Below are 22276 nucleotides of genomic sequence, written 5' to 3'. Positions count from 1 at the left end.
CACAAAAAGAAAAAAAGGAAAGAAAAGAAAAAAGTTTCCTCATGCCTCTTTGCAGTCAGTCTCCTCCCCTAATCCTCTGACCGCTTTTAATCACTGATTGACTTCCTACCACTACAGTTCTGATTTTTCTAGAATCTCACGTAAGTGGAATCATATAGCATTCAACTTTTTCTTATTTTCTTTCCCCGAGCAGAATGATTTTGAGATTCCTCCATGCGGTTACGTGTATTACTATCTCATTCTTATATTGAATATTCCATTGTATGGCTGTACTATGTTTTTCCATTCACTTACTGATTGGCATCTGGGTTGTTACCACTTTGTGCCTATTACAAACAATGCTACAATGAACATTTGTGTATATGTGTTTGTATGAATGCAAGTCTTCATTACTCTTCAGTAAATATCTAGAGCAACCCAAGTTTTGAGAACAAAGTAAAGGCTTTGAGTTTGAGAGTCCAAGGAGCCCCCGTTTTGTCACCCTACAGCCTGCCCCACTTCCACCTCACTCCCTGAGCAGTTCAGCTCCAAAGCCTGTACCCCAGGCATCTGTTTGGCTCAATTACCAAATGTCACCTTATTCCAAGCAGAAACCTCACAACTATTCTAATGAAGTGATGGGAAGTGACTCTAAAACGTCTTTTACAATGGGTATTCATTGGGACTGAGAGCCCTCTGGAGTCAGGGGTAACTCTTACATGTGGTGTTGTGAGCCCTAAGAGCCTCCCTAGGTCGGAGAAGCGGGTGTGGGCCTCCCCCATTAGCTGTGTAGTTGCACAGCAGCCAAGGGTCCTGGAGATAAGTTCACCTTGCCAAGAGGCCTTGGGAAGTAAGACAACATCAAGGCCCCCCTCAGAGGGGCCCCCCAGCTGCTGCCCACTGATGTGGACAGCAGAGAATCCAGGGAAGACATGCAGAGCCCGCCCTCCACCCTCCCTCCCCCTCACTGGCTGCGACACAGCAGGGCTGGGGGACAACCGGAGAACAGGAAGCAGAAGGATCCATGGAGGAGCTGGAGCCTGGGGACCGGACCTGCAGTGGCCCCAGGTGGTGGCAGAAGCAGGCTCAAGGAAGACATGGGGAGTGGAGGGAAAGGGGACGAAAGTGGGGACTGCCACCTTAAATAGAAAGACAACACTCAAGGGGAAAAAGCTGAAGAAACCAGGACAGAGACTGCTGCTGGCAACAAACTGAGACAGAGAAAGTGAAGCCCCATGACTGAGGTGCACCTACATTACTGAAGACACTTGAACAGCTCCTTACTCCTGGGACAAGAGATCTCCACAGACTGAGGAAGTGTGAGGCAGGGAAGAAGATGGCGCTGACAGGGTGGTGAGTGGTGCGGGAGCGTGGAGAGACGTGAGGCTGGGAGCTGGGAGTCCCGGCTTCTCATCTGTGCACTGCCACCACCTGCCTGGGTGACCGTGCCAGGTGTCGTCACCTCACAGTAAACACGAATGTGGGAATAAATTATCTTTAATTCTCTAATGTCTCTTAAATCTTGTGCCATTTTTTCAGAGATGGGAGCACAGGGAGGAGAGAGTAGAAATGGCCCAGGGCTGGCGGAGATGAAATACTGTAGAGGAAGAAGAGCATTCATTCCAATCACCTAGTCTCTGATTGGCAAAGCCAAACGAGGGGAGAGACACACTGGTTCTGTGATGACAAATACTCCTGGCTCACTCCTAATGTATCACCACCAAGCTATATTTCTCCAGCTAGAATTTAAAAATTATTTCATCTGTAAAATGGGAATAATAACAATATCCACTTCATAGGGTTGTTATGAAAGTAAAATGACTTAATATTTGTAGAGTACTTAGAACAGAGTAAATGCGTACATTTTATCATGGAATAAAACGCATGCCTCCTGGTATTTATTAAGTCACACCTCAGCAGAAATGAGGTCATCAGTCCCTTTCCCAAGAGTAAGCTGGAATCAGTAGAAAAGGAAAGAGGCAGAGAACAAGAGAACAGAGGAAAGGAGCATGAGGCTGGGGGAAAGAGGGCAATTGGGACTGCAGACTCCAAGCTACTGTGCTGATAGGCACCTGTATATGACTGATGGATGGGCAGATAGACAGATGAAAAACGGATGCACGGTGAGGAGGCAGGGAGAGTGCAGACAGGGAGCCCTCACGTCCTTTACAATTTTGGGAAGAATGATCTAGTCCACCTGCATGACATACAAACTGTTCTATTCCCATTGAGCAATAAAATCGAATTCTCCACTGACAAGAGAGCCTCCTGAAGGAGGCCACCTGAGCAAACAACCATAGACCCAGAGATCTACCACTCCTCTCCCACCCCGCCCTCACCCCCACCCCAATCAGAGACCAAACCCTTCCACAGGGCCTTTGATAAAAGCAACTGTTGGCTTGCTCCAGACCAACTTTTAAAGCTGTGCTGACGTGGTGGGTTACAGCTAAGAGTGGATGCCAGCGCTCCTTCCCGGCCAGTGCTGAGACCGCACTGCAGGCAGCAGCCTGCTCACACTTGTTCACGCCAGGGGCACAGACCCAGCCGTGTGGCTCTTTTCAGCCATATCACTCTGGGTAACTCCCAAGTCCTGCCTAGCTTCCTTTCTTATCACAGGGATGGTATGTAGGCTCCATCAGTAACTCAGGGGGAACCCCCTAGAAACAAGTCTGGTTTGGCCAGTGATGGCAGTCAGGTTGTACTCCAGGTTGGGGTGCAGAACTTATTATTATCCCTGTGGTTTGAGAGTTTGGGGTTTCCCCAAAGTACCTTTACATAAAAGACATTTGGCAAATTCCAATTCCCTTCCTGCGCAAAAACAGGCAATTCAATCTCCTCCCCCAGCCCAAGCCCCCTACGATCATGGGAACCTAAAGCAGAGACTGCACACTGAAGGCAACCTGCAACTCTAGGCTCTAAACAGCACTGCCCTTTCTCTGAGAGACTCTAAATTTTAAGGATATTTTCTTTTTCTTGAAATTTTTTTTAAATTTTTATTTTATTTTATTTTTTGAGGGGGAAGGTAATTAGATTTATTTATTTACTTACTTACTTACTTACTTAACTTACTTACTTAGTGGAGGTAGTGGGAATTGAATCCAAGACCTCGTGCACGCTAAGCATGCGCTCTACCAATTGAGCCATACCCTCCCCCCTCTTAGAACATTTTTGAAAACACCTAAGAAACAATCTACAAATCTGGGAAAGATTTTCAGAAAATGGGGAAACAAGCTAAAGAGGAGGGGATCAGGGCCACTCTCATATGTGAAAATTCATGATGAAGGCTTTTAGGTTAACAAGAGGGAGGATGATTGAAAGCTGCATATACAGAGGAAATGGATTAGGGGAATAAGGACTTGCTTGTGAAATCCCAGAATACTAGGATTTACTGGGTAAACAAATTAGGACTTATACAATGAAGTCCAATAAGCCCATTTACAGGATGCCTTGCCTGGTGAGGTGGGGCAGGCTGCCACAGACGGGGGCCAGAGTGAGAGCTGACCATCCCAGAGGTGTCAGCTACTTGAGGAGCAAGTGGCTAGCCCACTGAGCCAAGTGTCCAGGTCACAACCAGGAGCTTTTGGAAAGTATTTCCCAGCAGAGACAGAGCTGATGCTGATCCTCTGATGCCAGGTCTGCCATTGTCCTCTGGTCAGCTCTGACACACGGCAGAAGTGAGCTCAGAGCAGCAGCCCGCGGGAGAGCAGGAAGAGAGAAGGATGTTGTCCATCCTCCACTTTGCCGCTAGCATGAGACACAAACTCGAGCTAGTTATCCCTCCTGGAAGTCTGATGAGTACACCTCTCCCTCCTATACAACCCTCTTGCCTTGCAGACGTCCCTCTCCTGGCATCCATCAGGGACCTGGGCCATTTCTGGGAGGGAAACACTGATCACATAGAATTAAATTCCAGGACAGCCAACCCTCTGCATTCCATCATAAACTCTCTCAGAGCTCCCTGAAGGAGTCTTAGGCCAACTCTTTCCTCAAATCTCCCTCACTGTGCGTGTGCCACAGCAGTATTCCTGAAAAGCAGTACGTAAACTAATTTTTTTGTAAAGCACAGTCCATTTTCCCACCAATAAATCGTAAGAGATGAGTGAACACAACTTAGCACTTAATTTCTGTCTTCACGACACTGTCTTCCCAATTACTTCACGAGACTACCAGTCTCAGAGGAAGGAAGCATGCTCCCTACTTCTCTCCCAGCGCTGGATGCACAGAGTGCTCAGCAGCCACCTGTCAGCCAACAGATTTGAATTCTCTTTAACTGGCATCCTCTAAGCTAGAGCTCTGAGTCTGTCTTCTTGCAGGCTTCCTTTTCTCTAACAAAGTCCTTCCGAGGAGCAGTTAATGACCTGTAAACACTTACTGAGCTAGTCAAACATTCTACGGAAAAGGAATACCGCTGAGGATCCTTTTGTAAAGTGAAGGAAAAAAAAACTTTAGTAAAATGAAGTATCACCTTTTCACTGCTCTCTGATAAATACAGATTTTTTCACAATATGGACCACAAGTATTCGAGGACATACAAGCTGTCTTCAAGTCAAACCCTAGAAGCTAGCCCTCAATTTAGTAAGCCAGGGAAATATCAGAGAGCTCTGAAGTCTAGACTCAAACCTCAGCTTTTGAGTTGAATTGGAATGTTCCAGGTAGACAAGTTCATGGCCTCTAAAATCAGGAAATTAGCTGGAAACTCAATCAGTGCTTACGGTTACCACCTACCTCATTGCCATATCCTCTCATGGTGATGATAATGTCCATGATGATGATAATAATAATAACAGCCCCCACTGAGTAGCACTTTGCAGGTTACACAGAAATTTAACAAACTGCCCTTCCTCTGAAGGCTGTCCAGACCAGCCTTCTATTCCCCTTCTCTGTGCTGCCACTTATCTCAGGCATGCATTTCCCAGAGAGTACTGTGGCCTCTTTTGTTCCATTTTTCTCTTTGCCAATGACAGGACAATGGTCCAACACAGAAATGCTCAAAAGGGTCCTCTGCATGGTCCTAAATGAAACCATTTCATCAGCCAAGGGCCACCACAAGAACGAACACAGCTTTGGGTGTTGCCAAGATGACAGCGGGCCCAAGGAGGCAGGGGACTGGGGGCCCCCGGGCAGTGGGTCTGGTCTTCGGGGGAAGGACCCAGCTTTGAGCATGGCTGGGGTGACTCAAAAGTCCCTGGAAGTAGTGGTGGGGGGGGGATTGGGTCAGACTCTTAAGCAAGAAGGGCCTCTGGGTAGATGGGTGTGTGGTTCTCCAAGGGGGACACCACAGCCCTGGGCACAGAGGTGGTAAGCAGAGATAATGCCCAGGGTGATAATCAGCAGGGCCCTGGCAGAAGAGGCCCTGGACACTGCGGGCTGGGCACAGCCTCAGAGACAGCTCAGAAGACTCGCAGCAGTGTGCTCCAAGAACTCCTCCCCACCAGTGACCCCTATCAGTGCCGACCAAGCACGCAAGATGCACACCCAGGCTGGGCTGGACACAGGGGTCCCCCCAGGGTTGCAGGGTGTGTATGGAGGAGGTGGGGAGGTGACAGCTCCAAGAGTGGCATCATGCCGGTACCAGCAAGGCACCACAAAGCACCGGGCTACCCCAACCCACTTTCCTTCCTAGAAGTGGCCTGGGGCATTCATAACACAGCTACCTCTGGCGCTTGGCATTTGTTTTTCAAATTTTAATGGCAAATGGATTTAGTATGCTAAAGAGAAGTGAACAGGGGTGATCTGATGTACCCAGCTACTCACCAACATGCACAATCAGGAAAGAGAGGGAAGCAGGCTGATAAGGAAAAAGGAAGCCAGGAGCCTCTGGCCATCAGCTTCTGCCGTCACCTGCAGGTCCAAGGTCAGCCTGGACTCACCCCATTGTTTGCCAGGCTGCTAATTCCCTGTCACTAAGGGAAGCCTCTTGAATTTATGTACTAAGAAATATGTATCTTATACATATATTTGAATCACCCATAAACCTTGATCAACCTCAGATGATTGTCCTACTCACAGAGAAACTTCATTTCTCTAATGGAACAGGAAGCACACAGGGTGAGGGGTGTGAGGCAGGGGCAGCGGCTCTTCCCCATTTTCCCTTCCTCTGACTCTCCCTGCACATGGGCATCGAAAGGGAAGGATGCCACAGTGGAAACCCCATCTGGGAGGCAAACCTCTGGTAACTCAGGTTCCTAGGGCAGCCATCATCTTTCCCCATCTTTGGGCCCAAGCCAATGAGCTGGAGGACAATGTCCGGCCACGGAGCCTTGGGCGGCCAGGGGGAGTCCGGGGCAGCCAGGCAGAGTCCAGGCCAGCCGCAAGTGTGGGACAAGGTTGGCAGACAGCACCCTTCGGTGGGCCTCTGGGGGCCCAGGCACACCTCTTCCCCTGCCACGCTTTCAGCCCACAACTCAGAGGCTCAAGTCCAAAGACCACCATGCCTGATGCCTTTTGGAGAAACAGCTCTGGGAGAAGACACACATTCTATGACACCTCTGGGTGAGTGGGAGTCAAGCAGAACATTTCTTCCCAGTGAACAGGAAAGGTAAATAGCCCCATTTTACAGGTAAGGAGCCTGAGGTTCAACGGGGTTGGGTCAACTTGTTTCACGTCACCCAGCCAGCAGGTGAAGGCAGTCTGATGTACCTGGCTCTGCAGCGTTTCCAAGGGCTGCCTTCTCAATTACAATGTCTGCCAAGCGCCCTGCACCTACCCACTAGCTTCAGGAACCAGGAGACCCCCAGGACCACACTATGGATTGTAGTGAAGAAAACCGCTCAGCCTTGAGGGGAGTGGCCGCCATGAAACAGCTCTGGGGGCCACACCTGGGCCGCACTGTGTAGAGGGAGGGGGCAGAGCCGCAGCTGTCTGGTGCTCTGCCATCTCAGTTCTCTTTCTTCTCCTCCTCCCAGCGCATAACCTTCTAGACTCCAAGACCCTGCATTTACTGCCCCACACCCACTCCAGCAGCTGGCCGGCCTCCAGCAAGACTACGACTCTGAGGGAGCGGGCGCCAACCTGACTCCTCCCAGGCAGGCCAGCCCGGGCCAGCCCTCCCTGGGCACCCCTCACCGCCCGAGGCACCCCCACCACCAGGCGGCTGGCTCTCAAGCTGGCTTTTGTCTCTCGTCTGGTCTGCTGTAGCTCCCCTTGCACCTTCTCCTCCTTTCTGTCCTCTGCCCAGGCCTGCCTCAGGCTGCTTGCCAGAGCCGTTGCGTGTCAGGGCTCTGCCCAGGGCACTGAGGGTTGGAACTCCCACAGCCCTGCTTCTCTGCCAGGGATGGAAAACCCAGAGGCCCAGACAGGTCTAGGGCAGCACCTGGGGCAGCAGAGGGGCTGTGTTTAGAGAGGCAGTCCTGAGCATGAAACTCCCCAAGTCCAGCCCAGGTGGCGAGGGGGAGGGGGACAGGTGAGGTTCCCTGGGACCAGTCCCCTCAGGCTGAGCCACCTCTGACTTCTCCAAGGTGAACCACACCCCTGAGGGCTGACAGACATGCCTTCAGAGCAACAGGTGGGGAGCGGCCATGGCCTGGCCAGAGCAATAATCCCCAGCAGGAATGCACATCAAAGCAGGCAGCCTACCCAAGAGCCAGGCAGACAATGTCTCTGGTTAGGAAGGAAGGTGAGGCCCTGTGAAAGATGGGGGAAAAGTGAAAAGGACTAGACTCACTCCTCCCAAACCCACGGACCGATCCAGAGCCAGTCTGGAGGCTGCTACCTCTAGAGACCTACCTGCCAGTGGTCCAGGTAAAAAGCTGACGGGCCTGGAACTTCAAACCCAAAGCTCAGAGTGAGACACGTGGGTTCAAGCACTGGTGGGTCAGCAGGGTGAGCACTCAAGCTCCTGAATTAGATTCTGAATTCTTCTCTTTTTTTTTAAATTTCCAACTATTTTATTTTGCTCCTTAAAAGTACCAGGCACTTTTGCTCTTATAAAATTAATAATATTTTAATGTAATGTTATATTAATGATATTGTATTAATGTTATTAGTAAATTGTAGTGAGAGTAATAGCTTTTTAAAAAACTTTATTTAACATTGCAATACAGTGAGTCAACAATTTGGTCCTAAGTTCCAAGTATTTCGATCTTTAGTTCTTTTTTCTTTTTTCTTTTTTTTCCTTTGGAATCTTCATCTACCATCACTTCCTGGCGTGTAGCCCATCACTGCTCTTTAACCTCTCTGAACCTCAGCTTTTTCATCAGTAAAATGTGCATGACAATACTGTCCTGCCAGCCTCCTGGGGCTGCTATGGAAACTGATTGAAATAATGTCTGTGAAACACTCAGACCAGAGCAGGAACTCAGGACCTGCTAGAATTCAATAACCTTGCCCTGCGGGCTCACGAGCACTTCTGGGTCTCCAAGTCCTCATCTGTAATATGGGAAAAGCCTTAATTATTTGTCCCAATCACAGTCGACAGAGGTCTCCGACTACCACATGAGCCTCTCCCCAACGAGACACCCTTGGTACATCTTCCAAAACAAGACCTGCTTCTGGAAAGGTGTCGGTAAATATTCAATTTTGCACTTATTAACATCAGCATTCCAGAAGTACTACCTTCATTCCACTCTATATGTAATGGCAGCCAATTTTACTCATTTGTTCCAAATATGTATTGTTAATGGTGGGGAGAACAAAATGAAATGAGCCTCATTCCTGGGCCTCAAGGAGCTCACAGTCTAGTAGCTCTAATCCTTAATGATCTGTAACTAGACATGTAAGTGTCCCAGGGAGCCTTGAGTCCTTCAGGGAAGTGAAGGACACCTTTGCAATACGATTAGTCACTTCCAAATGGTTTACAGGTTCTCTTTCAGGTGCTCACCTGAGTGGCAAGAGATAAAGGCCTTTCCAAAGTACTCTACTGCTTCCTTAATTACAGCAACGTGCTCATCTCACATGAAAATTTAAGAAGGGGGATCAGGAAGACACACTGTGAGAAGTTATAGCAGCCTCTCTGCATTCTAGGATGGCCTCTTCTTCTAGTTATTTTACTAGTGAATTTTCGAGCGGGGTAATATTATTTTTCTTTCTACACAACTTGTGTTGCATTAGGTGAAATCACAGGCTAACAAGGTTTCAGGGAGGAAAGGCCAGATCGAAAATAAGCCTCATGCCATGGAGAAAAGCTTTACCATCAGAAGCCCTGGAAACCTGACAGCTTTGCATGTTGCAACAACGCAACTCAAGACTATCAGAAACATATAAATATTTGTACAGACACTTATCAAAGCAACAATCAGCTATCAGGTCCCTCGAAGTGAGCTGATGTGCTTACAGTCTATGGTCCTGATTTGTAAAAGTCGGCGAAACAAAGCCACACACAGCAGATTTACTAAGTTCCAAAGTCAGAGAGTAGGTAAATAGTACAAACGTGCTGGCTTCCCTCCCTGGCTCTCTTCTATGGGCTGTGAGCAAACGGAAAAATAAACCATCGGAAAAAGTCTCAGCCTAATAAAATTACACAGACAGAATGACTTCTTCGTGAAATTCAAGAGCATAGCACAGTGGGTTCTTGCTAGCACACATTTGTGATCTGCCATGATCGCAACTCCTGGCTCTCAGGTACTGTCCCCATCAGCTTCCTGCCCTTAACCTGCTCCTACATCCAAAAGCATTATTCACATCCAATCTCATGATTTCTTACAGCAAAAGTATGCATTTAAATAATACCAATCACAGAAAACCAACTGAGCTCTGATCACGGTAATACAGCAGAGCAGAAAAAGCACTCAACGGGCAATCAAAAGACAGTCCTGTCACTAAGAAGCTACGGGACCAGGAGGAGGCACTTCATCTCCAAGAGAATCGAGTTTCTCATGGGTAAAATGAGACGGGGGGGAGGGGGAGCCGGAGAGAACACTGGTCTATCCAGGGCTCCCAGAAGAAGTGAAGAAACAGTGAGGCTTGCTGCTTACTCTCTTCCAAACACCTACTGTCTTTAGGGCCCATCTAGGGTGGATGGCTACTTGCTTGGAGCAAAACCAATGTGTCTGTCATCTTAATACACATGGAATGTGTTTAAATAAGGATCAAAGCCAGTCAGGAAGGTATCTGTGGGGAAGGGAACAGACCCAGATCCACTCACTCCATCTGCATCAGGGGCTGGAGCAGAGCAGAGGGCCACCTCCTGCAAACCCGGTCACCCCCCGTCCCGGGAGAGAGGGGCCACATCACCCCTGATTCCCTGGGCCCCATTTTGAAGCCCCAGCAGTCTCCAAGCAGGTGGAAGGACAGACTGAGGTCCAACCAGGAGACAGAAAAGGGGAGGCAGCTGCAAAGGAACTTCACTTCTCCAGGGATTTTGATTTCTTATTAAAACCCTCTCCCATGCCACCCACCACCGACTGGGCAGACGTTCCAGGACCCAGACTTCCGCCTGTGAAACAGGCAGCTCTTGCTTCCTTTGCACAACATCACAACTTCCTCTCTACCCTCCTCTCCACCTGTCCCCAGGATGGGGCGAGAACCTCCCGCCTGAACTCCCCATGCACTACCTGAGACCAAGAAGGATTCTGTGGCGCTCAGGTCCGGGAGCTGTCCCAGCTCCAACACCAGTGACTGTCTCCTGGCTCACAATTGGTGGCTTCCACACCCCGCAGTTCCTACTCAGCCCTGGAAAGCCTTCATCAAATACCCAGATGGCCCTGCCAGGAAAATGTGACATTCTGTGAGGGATCATTTAACCCACTCTGATGATTTTTGGAAGACAAGATACAAACCCAATGCCCATTGAGATGGACAGTATCCTGGCTCTTTTGTCAGAGTTTAATTCTTTTTGTAAACTTTTAAAAATTAAACAATAATTTGCACTCATCTAAACCTTCTGAAAATTGATTTGACTGTTTTATTGATTTTTAAAAGGAAGGAAAGAAGAGAGAGAATGAATGACACTGAGTGTTAAGGCTCAATCAAACCAAACAAGGAAGGAAGGAAGGAGGGAAGGAAGGGATTTTGAGTGTCAAGACTCAATTAGACCAAAACCCAGAATTTCCCACTGCCTGCTGGAAGCGTTCTCAGTTTTGGGTGGCAGTCTGAGAACCCTGAAACTCTCAATGAGCCTTCACTGCCCCTGTGCCATAGGGCCCTGGTCTCCTTTTCTACTCACACTTGCCTGGCAGAGCTCCACAGTCAAAACAACAGAGGGGCCTACCAAGCCTTGGCACAAAGAGAACCAGGGCCCGGGGCTCACACTGCACGGTGGTCTCCCCAGCCATCCATGCACAGTCGCCTGCTGGCACACATGCAGGAGCGATGATGAAGTTTCCAGAGGTCTGTCAGGTCCACCCTTCCCTTTCTAAGCCACCTCGGGGCTCACCCAGCCCAGCCACCCACTGCAAAGGCGGAGGAGGCCACCAATCTGAACGCCAGAATATTACACCCTTGAACCTTCCACCCCACCAATTCACTCTCCCAGGGAGAAAACGTAGAAGAAAACAAAGGAGTCACCCTCCAACTGCCTGTGGTTTTACATTTACACTAATGTTCTCCTTGAAATGGGACCTCAGCATCCTGGAACCCAGGAAAAGTCCAGTCTATAGCAAAAGGCAAACGGAAGGCTGAGGGTGCTCCACGCCTGTCTCCCCTAAACCCTCCTCCTCAGAGCCTTCACTCAGCATTGCAGCAGGTCGGGGATAAGCCCAAGAAACAGGTGCTGCTGCTCCCCGGGAACTGTGCCTGAGGTATTTACTGAGACCTGCTCCAAGTTAACATCGCCCCTGGTGCTTTGGGACTATGGCAATAAATTCTTGAAATTATATAGAAAACCTGAATGTCAGGCACATTGCGGTCCCTGAGAACCCTCAAAGATCAAACTATTTCCTGTTACCTGCCTCCCCTACCAGTGAGCACCCCGGCACGATCCCCTGCTCTGAAGCCTTCCCAGCCCCCCGTCTGCCTTGCGGGTGGGCTGTGGACTCAGAAGGCCTGGGTCCAAATCCTAAGTGTATCCCTGAAGCTGTGTGAGACCAGACGTGCCCTTTAACCTCTCTGGGCTTCAGACACCACCTCTCCCTCTGTCTCTTCACAAGGTTACTCAGGAGGGGAGACTCAGATATGACAAGGGCTCACCCAAGGGCTTATTCCAGAACCATAAACACATACCGTGATCTTATTTCTGGCCCCATTGTTAAGAGCACAATGGATATTTGAAAGGGATGGGCCCAATGCCTCATAAACCAAAAAAACCTAGAGGGATGGCAAGAAGGGAAGGAACAGACACTGGGAGATTGCTTCCAGGCCGTCCTTTGCAGCCCCATTCTTCCAGATTCCTCCAAATGCCTGCTGCAGCAACAACAGCCCCACAAGAACACACCACTTTGTCAGGACTTGCAGGTGAAATGTGCTGGAGCAGCTGTCAGCTTGGGGGATATCATTCATCAGGTAGTCAACCGAGTGGGGCTGCTTTCAGCTGGACAAACACTGCATCCACCTCTGAATGAGAGCCTTCCTGTCCTTCCCTCGGGGGCCAAACCCACCCACCTTTCCCTTCGTGTCCCAACCAGCAGGCCTCCTTTCCCTTAAAGGCACACCTCCCACTCTTCCTTCCAGCTCCCTCAGCTCCCCTTCAAGGGACAGAGACCTTCAGGCCACCAAGGCAAGAGTGTTATGAAATCAGAACCCCGCCCGCCCGCCCCCACCTCCCAGAGGTGGTGGACACAAGGCTGCTGCTCTGTGATGAGGATGGGTAATCCTCCCTCTGGGTCTTTAATTTCAGACCAAGTCATTCGAGGCTGTGGCTGACTCCTAAAGAGAATGGGCCAATTACAGGTATCGCCAAGAACATCGCTACCTGACGGAGGGGGACAGTATTCCCAAAACAGCAGTAGGTAAAGGAATTTGCCCCCAGCAAACAAACACCCAGGAGTCACAGCAGGCGTACCTGATTTATCCGCAGCAGCTGGGCGGGAGGCACGGGACATTTGGGGAATAACCCATGGAGGGTGTTGCGCAGTTCGGGACACCACACCAGGCTTCAGAGCCTAAGTGAAGCCAGATGGTGTCAGAAGACAATGAATTACTCACAGGCAAAGGATCTGTTGTCAGCACACCTAAATTCCCATTTTGCTAGCCCTCATTTGACACCCTCCGCACTATATCACAGGGAGACGGGAAAGAACACTGGGGCCCAAAGAGCTTGTCATATTAGCCCAACGCTTGTCATTTTGCCAAGGGCATGGAGGGAAGGCAGCTGAGCAGGGGCTGGGGCTCTGGCCCCTCGTTTAAGTCCCCCTGCAGCAGAGGAAGTCACCTTCACTGGCAAGAGCTGTGGGCGAACCTGCCACATGGTATGCCCCAGGGCTCTGGCAGCGGCTTCCATCCTGGGCTGTAAAATGCCTTAAACCTCGGGACAGCCCTCCTCGGATTCCGGACGAAGCTGGCTTGGAGTGCCACGGAGAGAGAGAGAGACCCAAGTGTGCCAAGCCTCGGCCCTCCAAGGTGACAAAGATCTCACGAGAATGCGTCTTGCCTTTTCAGGCTCAGTGAGCTGGCCCCAGGTTGGCCGGCTGCCTCCCAGGAAAGCCCTGGCTATACAAAACGCACCCAAGTGCCTCTGCGTGGCTCTGCTCAGAGGACTAGTGATAAAGGCAGCTCACGAAGGAAATGGCCGTGCCCGGCAGCCTCCTGCATTGGGAAGGCAGCGTCTACCACTGATGAGAGAGCCCCCTCACGTTTCCTTCTAAATGCCTGATATATGTCCATTTTCCTGTCAGCCACCTCAAATAATGTCTATAATGCTAAGATTTATACATGTGTATTTATAAATGTTATTTCATTATAGCCTCTACAAAACTACCTTTCCACCTAAACATTCAATTAATGTAATTAAATTGCTACCTGATGGCATTATCTAATTTAACTTGGGAACCAAACTACTGAAAAGCATGTGCCTTTTAACACCCTGACTGGTAAGGCATGTGATGAACGAAGCTATAAACATGTTGGCATAACTGAGCTGTTTAAAAATAAATTAGCAAACTATAAAAATAAACAGTTACATACATATGTACTCAATTATGAACTAACTCTAATTTTTGTTCTGAAATACTGTCTTTGACCTTAGTCATAAACAAGCACTATTAAAAAAACATAATATCTCAACAGACAGAAGGCCAAGGATTAAATGCTCTTCCAGTTCAGCAGAATGCAAACAAGGCAAAGAAGGAAAGGAAGAAGGGGGGGGGGGAGTGGAGAGGAAAGAAGGAAGGAAGGAGGGAAGAGGAAGAAAGAAAAGGAGAAGAGACAGAAACAGAAAGAAAAAAAAAGAAAAGTCTTGTCTTTCTTGAAAAGCTGGAAAAATGTGTACGAAACATACAAAGACTGCTGGGCTCATGTTGATTTGAAGCTGCTTCTGTTCGAGCCAGAAAAGTTAAAACCTGGTGAAGTGCTTTGGCATTTTCAGATGTTTTGGAGTCTCTCAAGAAAAGAGGGCAGGCAAGGGGGAAGCTCTATTTCCAAATGCAGCTGTTTCAACAGCTCACTGTCTGCATAACAGTCCCTGTCAGACAGGGCTGCCTCCCCACCTGAACTAAGCTCGCCGTCCTAAGTCTGCTACTGCCTCTAAGTCCTGAGCTTCTCTAAGACATATGGCAGAAATGTGGAAACTGTCTTCCAAATAGCACAAGACAGAAAGGGGGGCGGGGGGAAGAAGCAAAATCAAGCTGTTGAAACTGTATACAGGACACGTTTTCACACTAATCCAGTGCTCCTGTAACAAAGGACAGCATACTATGGGATAATTACTATGGATTATTGTTACAGTTTCTAAAGCAAAAGAACAAAAAAAATTTCACAAAAGACATATTATACATGCAGATTTCTAAAGCTTTAAAATCATATGGTCTTCGGTCTTCGGTGTGGGTTCCTATGGGTTTACGGGTAATGCCCTAACTGAGGACAGATGCAAACACAAAAAAGAAATCACAATAAACCTGAAATTCTCTCATATCATGGTGCTTACTGCCCTTTATTTCACAAACAAAAGTAGTTGCGCAACAGCTAAGCAGTTATTCATGTCAGGGAGCCAAGAGCCACCTAACGTGCTGACTGCCCCAGGGTCGTCTACCCTCTTTCCCAAACAACAATTGCAAAAAATTATACACATAAAAAAAGTAAGAGAAAATGCAAACTCAGCCACACTTGTTTTAGAATGTGGTGGAGAAGGCTTGAACGTGAAAGAGGAGCCAGAGAAAAGCTTTTTGGGGACACAGAATTCTCCCCAGACCACTCTCCCTGCAGCGGTTAAGTGGGCCACATGCAGCCCAGTTACTGAGTATGAGATTTACAAAACTGAGGAGGTTTTCAGTTGCTGGGAGACAAGCATCCCCAAGACACATTTCTAAAGGAATATGGTGAGGAGGCACGGAATGGCCAACGTGGAACTGTGTGGGACTCTTCCCTTTCTGAAAAGGACTCTGCTTTCCTCCAAGGTGGGAAGAATATGACTGCTGGGCAAAGGACGGAAACTGGTCTCTGGGAATTTCCACTTCAGCAAACTGGTCACAGACAGGTGTGGCTGAGAGAAAGATGTCAGGAACTGGCCTCAGCTTGGCTCAGGAAGAGGCTGGTGCTCGTACACCTGGGGCCATGGGAGTGGCTAGAGGCCCTTGGGTCTCCCTAAGAATCTCTTTGACAACTGGCTAGACCTCTGGGCTGGAGGCCTAGACTGTTCTACGAGCTGTCCCTTGGGTCTCCTATGATTCTAGAATAATTTGTTCTACGTGTGGCAAAGCCAGCACCATAAGGGAGATTGAAAACTAAGGCCTGCCTTGAGGGTTGTGCAACTCAGGCTCTGAATGCTGCCATTTAAGATCTTCCTGGAGACTTGAGGGCAAAGGAGCTCCTCGTATGATAAGGAACCTACTGCTAACAAAAGATGCTCCCCTGTGAGCCCTAAAACCTCCAAGACCCCCTCCAAACAAAGGTGGCTCAGATAGAAGCACTGGCTCCTATTTCTCATCAGACTGCTAAAAAAAATCACCAGCTTCTGGACTAAACATTCAAGCGGAGTCCAGGGCAGAAAGCAATTTGTTTGATTCAGGCCGTTGCAAATTATCTCCAAATAATTTACTTGGTCTCAGCCTTGGCCAGCTTGGGTGTTATGAGGATTCCAAGAATTATTTCACTTTTCCATTAGAGGGCTCTCCACTCTCCTTTCAAGGAAAAACACTCTATCTGCCAGCCAACTTCTTTCCAGGAATGGGGAAAGGGAGGAGGAGGACCTGAGTAAAGGAGGACAACGGGTTTCCATACGAAATTCCAAACCCCGGGCTGACCAGCAGACCTGAGCACAGCAAAGACACAAAGACATCTTCGGAAAAGAACTCTCTGGAGGCGCAAGACACCATGGCAGCGGATTCCTGACGCACTTTAGGCACCTGGAGAGGGTGACGTCCAGGGCAAGAAGCAGCTTATATACCTAGTTCCAAATCCCATGGTCCACGTGCAGCCCTGATGATTTACCTGAACTCTGAGAAAACAAGCTCAGGGAAAGAAAGGCAAGAAGCAAAGTACACATTTCTGAATCAAAAGTTGTCTCTGGAAGCTGAAGAAAAATATAGAAGGAAACTGAGTAAAAAGTTCAGGAAAACACCTTCCCTGACAGACTACAGTTAGAGATTGACATGCGTCATCGTGGCTACAAGGCGTCTACTAGAGCTCTCCTAACTGCCCCATGAGGACCACTCTCCCTTCCCTCCCAATGCTTCCCCAACAGGGGAAGTCTACACCCACAGCCCTAAGCGGAAGAGGAGGGAGAAGAGGAGGAGGAGGGGGAGGCGGGGAGAAGGAGGGGAGAGGCGGGCAGGAGTGGGAGGAGGGGAAGGGGAGGAAGGAGGAGAACCCGCCCCACAGCTTGGGCTGAGCACTCCATCCTCCCAAGTACCTCCAATGCCTTCCACCCCAGAAAACAGCGACTCCATCCTTCCAGTCACTGGGCCAAACATCTTAGGGTCCACCTTAATTCCTCTCTTTCATGTCCAATCTGTCAGCAAATGCTGTTGGTTTTATCTTCAAAATACGTCCAGAATCCAGCCCCTTCTCACATTCCTACCACCCTGGTCGAAGCTGCCATCATCTTCCCTGGATTTTGGTGAAGCCTCCTGACTGCTTCTGCCCTACCTCCCCACACTCAGGTCTCAAAAAGCAGCCCAAGTGACCTTCTGAAAACTAAATCACACGATGCCACTCCTCCAGTGGCTTCCATCTCTCGAGGGGTCAAAGCCAGAGTCCTCACAATGGCCTACAGGCTGGCGCTGGTCTCCTTCCCTCGGACCCCAGCTCCCACCCCACTCCTTTACACCTTCCACTCCTGGGCCCCTCCTCCTCAACAGCCAGGCAGACTTCAGATCCACTGCCCAGTCAGCTAGGAACCCCCTTCCCCCAGAAACCCACAGGGCGATTGCCTCACTTCCTGGGAGCCTTGCTTCTCACTGCGGCCACCCCTAACTATCCTATTAAAAACATGCCCACCACACAGTCCCCATTTTCTTTCCAAAGCAGTGTGGCCGTCTTCTTCTGACGCGCGCTGTAACTCACCTGTTTATTCATTTGCCGTCTGTCTCCCCAGCTAGGACAGGAGCCACAAGAGCAGGGCATTTGAATGCTTTGATCATTGCTATATGCCCAACCCCAAGAACAGTTCCTGGCATGTGGCAAAGTGTTCAAAAAAATTGTTGAAAAATGAATGAGTGAACCTCCCGAATCCCAAACTGCCAGGAGGCCACTCACCACTGTATCTGTAAAACCACTAGGCAGCCTGACCTGGGTGCACCTGGGCTTTGGAGTTTGAGTTTGAGCCAAATTTCATTTCCCCCAACAGCCTTGAGGCCCAGGGGGAACAGTATCTCACCTTGTAATATAAATGGAGGGGTTCAGCGGGTTTGGGGAGAGGAAGAAGAATTGGTGGCGGGGGGGACTCTTGAGAGGGGCCAGTCAAGACCAAATTACAGACTTTCCCCTAAGGCTTATGAGAAGTCTCCAGAAGGGAAGGAGGCTAAGAACATGGGGAGGTGCCAACCTTCACAGCTACCCCAGCTCGGTGGTCCCCGCACACATTCCCTGAGCAAGCCCATGTCCAGGCACACTGAGAGGCAGCACGTACACCAGTGCGAGGCCTGGGCCCCGGGCCAGGTACAAAGCCCGGAGGAGCCAGCTTCCTGCACGGGGTTACTCCTCCTCCACGTGCGCCTTCAGGCTCTCCCTCCTCCTGGTGGGGAGGGCGTGGAGGGGGCCGCGGTGAGAGGACAAATCCCTCACACCTGAGAGCCCGGGATCAGCCAGAAAAGTGAAAGTACCTTTTCCCACCCTGGCATACATTTTGACAGGTGAATAAATGCTCCCTGGTAGGCAATAACAAGGAGAAGTCTGAATTTAAAGAACTTGCCAATTTGAAAAGTAATGCCATTCTCTGTGACTCCACTCTATTCTGTTACCAATAAAACACTTAAAGATGCTATTCATGCAGACATAAAGTGCTAATGGCCACTTGTTAACATGTTTCATAATGCTAATATTTCCCTCTGATTTCCGACAGTTCTTTTTCTTTCCTTCTTTCTTCTTTTTGGGGGCTATTTTAAGTTAACAGAGCGCTAATCTGATTTGAAACTGAAGGCTTAAAGAGCTACAGTCTACATAACTGCACTATTAATGACAACCATTGCTTTACATGTTGCACCGTTTCACGAAAACAATCATCACTCAGTCAAGGGATTTTCCGAGCCATAGAAAAGCCGTAATAAGTTGAAAATGCAATAGGCATAGAAGAAGCTCGTAATGTAAGACATGGTGGGGGGGTGCCATTAATTCTCTAAGCTTTGTGCACTCTGTTTCCAAGAAGAAAGATGGTAAAGCAAGTGGGTATTTTTTTTTCTTTCCAAACAAACAAGTAAGAATATGAGGTGCTTCATCTGCTACACCCAACTTACCAAGTTGTCTTTCCAATAATCAGGATAAGTGTTCAAAGGCAAAAGATCCGGCTCAGTACTTAGTACTAACTGGGCCAAAGATACAGTAACTCTCCAGGAAACACAAGCATCTCAGCAACTCCAAAAGGAGTAAGTGTGCAGCCATCTGGGCCTCCAGCTTTATCCAAACAACTTGGAAGGATGAGACACACTGGCTTGAGGAGTCTGCAAAGGCAGCTTTGCATGCAGCTTCCCTGGAGAGCTGTGGGAAGAGGAAGCCTGCTGACCTGGGACGCTTTAAAGGGGGTGATTCAGAAGGCACCTAGACCCCACATCTAACTTTGCTGAGTTGCTAAAGGCGGTTGCCTGATGTGCTTCACCTCTCTTGGCCCAGGTTCTTTAGATTTTCCAGCTGCGTGCCTGGCTCTCAGCTATAAGGGATTTGCCCCCCGTGCATGCACAACACACACACACACACACACACACGTACGTGTCTAACACACACACACACACACACACACATGTCTACCAGATGAGAAGTCTTCAAGAGAGAGCACCTGCCTGGTCTCGCTCACCTGTGTATCTCCAGCACCCAACACAGCCAACACAGTGTTGGGCATTAGAATAAGTGTTCAATTAAACACATGTGGAATTTTAAAAATGAGATTAATGGCATCTGCTTCTCCTCTCAGCTCTAATTCTTTGATCCTGTGGAAATAAAAACCTCCAATCACTTCACGCTGCTGAGCTCATTTAAGAGGCTTCACTGATGTAGACACCAGGGCATCCCCAGGTTACCTAAAATTGGTTCGGAGCCTGGAGAGGTTCACAGTCGGTGAAGTCAGTTTATTTTCTTTCAGTTTCTCAACTATGAGTCACCTTTAACGAGGGGTGGGAGAACAGGCAGGTTTTACTGCAACACGCATCTACAGCGAAAGCACACACTTGACCACGCGGCCCACCCACATGGCAGCCACTCGATGACACACAGAGAAAGGAGTTCTACCCGTGAGCTATCTCAGAGATGAATCTCACCCAAAAACGAACACCCAGGGCAATAGCTGACGAGCCACATTTGACCACACCACCACTTCTGGTTACCTCTGAGAGAGGCAGAGAAAGGACAGCCCACAGGACAGTCACCTTTGGGGAAGGGTTTGAGGACTCACCCACTCCCGACCAAAATCCACATAGCATTGCTGAAGGGTGGTGAATGACTTTCTCTTTCTTATCCAGCACTACTCTTTGCAAGGCCCTCGCCCGGGAGGAGGATGATCAGAGTAAGGGACTCACGTGCTGCTTTAAGTAGGTTTGAGGCTCACCCCCGCCAGCCCCAGGGTCCAGGCAGCCAACACTTCTCCAAGATGGGAGAATGTGAGACAAGGAAGGGACAAAGAATCTGGTCCTAGGAGAGGCACTAGATGGAGTTCCTGCCCCCAGGGGCCCACTCCTCAGGTGCATTCACTGCCAGATGATAAGCAAGAAGCTGCTTCTATGTCCCCCTCTTGGCTACTCTGCAGCAGAGGTCACTGCCCACTGCCCTGGAGCCAACCACCCCGGGGAGCACCTTCCGCAGGCGTGGGTGCTAGGTCGGCCTCTGGCAAGAACGCCTGCTTTTCCTCTCTTTTTGGAGCATATCTTCAAGTCCTGCTGGGATATTCCCTGTCCTGCCCTCTCCCTTCTGGATGCCCCCACACTCCAAGGGCTGGCTGCCCACTCCCACCTACAGCACAACTGACTCATCCCTGGCCAGGATTGGAAAAACGTCTCCCACCACAACTGACACCACGCAGGTATCAGGAAATCAGAAGCAAGACTCAGCTTTAGAGTGGAGCACAGCTGGGCCAACACCTCCGAAGAGGGCACGTGCTACCAATACCTTGGGGGACTTCCAGCCAGCAGCGCTCCCAATGGCTCTCCAAGGGGAATGTGCTGGGCCACCCCCGGGGTGCAGGTGGGAGCACACGAGAAAGACCACAGCTGAACCAGAAGGCTGCGGGCTGCCCTGGCCACTGACAGGACAGTGAGCCCCAGCCTGGCCCTGCTGAGCAACCCACTACTTCTGGACAGCCCTGGGACTTGGAGAGCAAGCCACCGACACACACAATTCAACTGAGATTCTTTCTTCTTATGAAAGAAATCAGAGTCGTGCAAATACATCTAGTTGTTCTGGATGACTCTCTCTGCAACACACTGAACAGGGTAACCGGAAGAGAGGACTTCCCTACTCAAATATCTAAGGTCTTGCACACACATACACGAAACAAAAATAGAGACTCACCCTTCAAAGCCAACCCAGCGTCAGCCAGAGCTGTGAGGAGGGCAGGACTCAGTCCCTCTGAAGGCAGGCCATTCTCCCTCCTGGTAAGCTCCAGGCTTCTGCAGTGGGTGGCTCCCAGCTTCCCACACCCCCAGGGGGCCCCTCAGCTGCCTTCCCCAGTGTTGGCCCAGCCCTAAGGAGCCTCCCCACACCCACTCTCAGGTAAGAAGGAGCTGGAGCTAGAAGCAGAGGGCTCACTGCTTGGCCAAGAGAAAAGGCGGCTGCGGAGTGAAGGCCGTGAAGACGCCATTCCTTACCCCAACCCCAAGCTTTCTCATCGTCTCCACAGGGAGAAAGGGGGGGAATAAAGTCGCCCTGCCTCAGCACCTTTCCATGTCAGGGAGCCAAGGCATCCAGTTCAAAGCCGGGCCTTTCAGTTTCCAATCAACCAGCCAGAACAAAGTATGAATTAAACAGCATAATGAACCAGCATTACGTGGGGCATGAAAACACACAAAATAAAAGGCGATCCCTGCTCTCAAAAAGTTATGGCTCGGGGAGGAGAAAACACCAACACCCACAAGACAACACGGACCCTGTGGCTGCCTTCCCACGAATCCCAGAGCAACGCTTCCTCCAAAGAGCACCAGCCAGGCCTGAGCCAGGTCCCCACTCAGATATTCTTAGTTACCTGCAGAAAGGGCTTTGGTGATTCAGTTCCGGGGAAGGCAATCCCGAAACAAGCCCTCAACGCATGTATGTGGGACCAGGCTACTTCTTTCCTCCTCGAAACACAGCACAGTGCTTTCAAGCAAGGAGAATGTGGCGGTGCACAGAGGGGCAGATGGAACCAGGGTCTGACACTGACTGAGGGGTTTCCAACCGACTTTTCATCACCCCACCTCCCAGCTGCCCCATTTCTGCTCCTGCCTTGAGACCGGAGGCAGAAGTTCCCAGACCACTGAGGCCACCGTGAGTTCATACTGCGGGGATTACCAAGTCACCTCTGGGCTGGGCAGAACTGGAAGTGAGTAAGTCAGTCGGAGAAAGATCCAATCAGGGGATGTTCTCTGGGCTCTGCTGGGCCCACACCCACACAGGGGTCCTGGGCTGCAAACACCTTGGAGTCTGAAGGGTGGGT

At 49.8% G+C, this 22276-nt stretch overlaps 1 protein-coding gene across 14 annotated transcripts in view; it reads right to left on the bottom strand.

Moving 5' to 3' along the window:
* Positions 1 to 22276, bottom strand: part of BCL11A (BCL11 transcription factor A) — a 98312-nt gene that overhangs the window by 37945 nt on the left and 38091 nt on the right. Inside the window, exon 1 of one of the 14 annotated variants that reach the window (XM_072937703.1) lies at positions 21157 to 21258. The exons of the other annotated variants lie outside the window; for them this stretch is intronic. The gene's annotated coding sequence lies outside the window, so the exon portion shown is untranslated. Of the gene's footprint in view, positions 1 to 21156; positions 21259 to 22276 lie in introns of those variants that run through there. 14 annotated transcript variants of the gene reach the window in all.

The sequence above is a fragment of the Vicugna pacos genome, chromosome 15 (assembly GCF_048564905.1).
Source record: "Vicugna pacos chromosome 15, VicPac4, whole genome shotgun sequence".
NCBI classification, from domain to species: domain Eukaryota; kingdom Metazoa; phylum Chordata; class Mammalia; order Artiodactyla; family Camelidae; genus Vicugna; species Vicugna pacos.
Note: the sequence above shows the minus strand (reverse complement) of the source record. Positions and strands in the feature narration are given on the sequence as shown.